The 2083-nt window shown below is 46.0% G+C and overlaps 1 long non-coding RNA gene across 4 annotated transcripts in view; it reads left to right on the top strand.

Moving 5' to 3' along the window:
• The first annotated feature begins 249 nt into the window (after positions 1 to 249).
• LOC119334384 overlaps positions 250 to 2083 on the top strand; it is a 4503-nt gene continuing 2669 nt past the window's right edge. The window contains exons 1-7 of one of the 4 annotated variants that reach the window (XR_005161302.1): positions 250 to 380; positions 648 to 710; positions 805 to 885; positions 1031 to 1117; positions 1402 to 1488; positions 1572 to 1620; positions 1893 to 1982. This is a non-coding gene — a long non-coding RNA (uncharacterized LOC119334384). Of the gene's footprint in view, positions 483 to 647; positions 711 to 804; positions 886 to 1030; positions 1118 to 1401; positions 1489 to 1571; positions 1708 to 1892; positions 1983 to 2083 lie in introns of all 4 variants that reach the window. The other 3 variants (XR_005161301.1, XR_005161299.1, XR_005161300.1) reach the window with 3 other exon arrangements.

Raw genomic sequence — 2083 nt, 5'->3', positions numbered from 1 at the left:
GATGCGGCCACCCTATCTCCCTCGTCTAGCGATGCAACGCCGCCCCAATCTCCCCGCTCCGCCACCGCCGCCCCCCGCCTTCCACTATCACCCGCTCAGCCACCTCCACCCTCCTCTACATCGCCGGAGGAACGGGCACACCTGGCGCGCCGCCTCGAGGCCGCGCTCGAGCAGGTGAGGAGGGAGTCGGTGCGGCAGGGCGCGACCCTGGACGAGCTGAGGCGGCGGCTCGAGCGGCGGCTCGAGCGGCGGACGAGCTCCTCGTCGCCAGGCGGAGGGCCACCGAGGGCGTCGAGCGCCGCAAGGAGCAGATGCAGGCGCAGATCGAGCGGGTGCTGCCGCTCTCCAGGGCCCTCGCCGCCGCGCACCGGCAAGTGCAGGTACCTGCCTGCCCGCCCGTTTCTTCCTCTCAACGCGAGACTGGAATGCTTTGGCTATTGTGGCTGCCTGCGTTTGGTCCAATAGCATCTGTCAATAGCAAGGTCTGTACTATATACTGATACATTATGTAGCAACACTCTGTTTGTGCACTATCCTATTCATGATGTTTGCTTCATGATATAACAACAATTTTACTTCATCTTACTCTGTATACTTATGTCCTCTCTTTAGTTATACTTCTCTCGGGCTGACAAATTTCAATGCAGGCAGGGGTCTGGAAGTGCATGCCGTAGTATATACGGTGGATTTGTGAAATGGTGTATGGAAAAGTAAGTTTTCTCTTGGTTAAGGCAGAGAAATTGAATTGCTTAATATGCATGTTTTTCTATTGTAAAACGATTGAGTTTGACCCTATACTTGTAGAATGATGATGGAAGTGACAGTATGGCAGTACAGCTTGTTGACGAATTGCATTGGGATGATCTTGTTATAATCATAGCAGTGGTATGTCAATGTGATCTCTGTTGTATAACAGATATTGCTCATCGAGTCATGGTTCCATTAACACCAATCCTTAACTATATAGTGACACCGTTTTACCATTTTTATCCCAACATCTTTCCCTTATTATGTTGCTTAGTGGAATTAGGTCAGTTCAAAGCAGAAGGAAACCAGTAGCACCAGTGGGATGCGGGACACTGTTGAAACAAGCCCCCTCTTGCAGTACAGGGCCCAGGTGATTGCATTTTCATCTTTAACTTGTTTTTGGCACATATAGTACAATTTTTTTACGAATCATCAAGGAAACAAAATATCCCTCCTCTTGTGTGGACCCTCAAGTTTTGTTGTTTCAATTTTTTTAAAGTCTTGTGGCCATTTATCTCTTTAGCTGCAGCTTACTGTTTCTTGCTCTCACTCTGCACTGCACTACGTTTTCTTATATTCCAGACTGTTGTGCCAAGTCACATATTGAAAATGGAAGAGGCCATCAAAGAATTGTGAATTTGAATCCTTTGCCAGGTTAACTTGTGCAGATAGCAACCAGTTTCATGTTGTATGTTTGGACACGAGTCCTCCCATGTTCTACATGAATGATACGTCACACAGGTAGTTTTTTGGCAGTCCTGATTTTGAGGTTCTGTTAGTACTGAAATCCCAGAGTTGAGGATCGCTCTTTCAACCAACTGCAGGATAATTAGCCTTGTGGAGAAGTGGAACCACTCGGAAGGAACCCCACAGGTATATTCTGTTCCTGTTTAACACTTGCTACCTTGTTTTAAATTCTTCTGACCTGCGTCAGTGCTGCATATAGGGTTCTAAAATAGGGTTGGTTAAGCTTTGTTATGATATGCCAGTACAATAAGTTTTCACTGAACTGGATATAACATGTTTAACTAGCATCACACAATGAAGTAATTTAACTTAATTTAAAAGAGCAACAAAATTATTGCCATCTTTCTGAAAAAGGTCCAGAAAATACGAGTTTAAGCTTCCAATCCTTTGGTTTTTAGGGAACATATAGTTCAGTTTGAAGAGTTCATGATGAAAACATATTCCCGCAGCCACTGCCTCCTCGATCTACGCTAGCCTGGAGCAGCAAGGTCAGCCCCCACACTCTGCATTTTTTTCTTCAGGTCTTGGCATAGGAAACTGAAAAGGAGATGCTCCTAAAGTCACCACATTTAGGAAAACATAACAAGTC

Source organism: Triticum dicoccoides, chromosome 7A (genome assembly GCF_002162155.2).
Source record: "Triticum dicoccoides isolate Atlit2015 ecotype Zavitan chromosome 7A, WEW_v2.0, whole genome shotgun sequence".
Lineage (NCBI taxonomy): Eukaryota > Viridiplantae > Streptophyta > Magnoliopsida > Poales > Poaceae > Triticum > Triticum dicoccoides.
The sequence above is the reverse complement of the archived record's forward strand: the minus strand, read 5'-3'. Positions and strand labels throughout refer to the sequence as shown.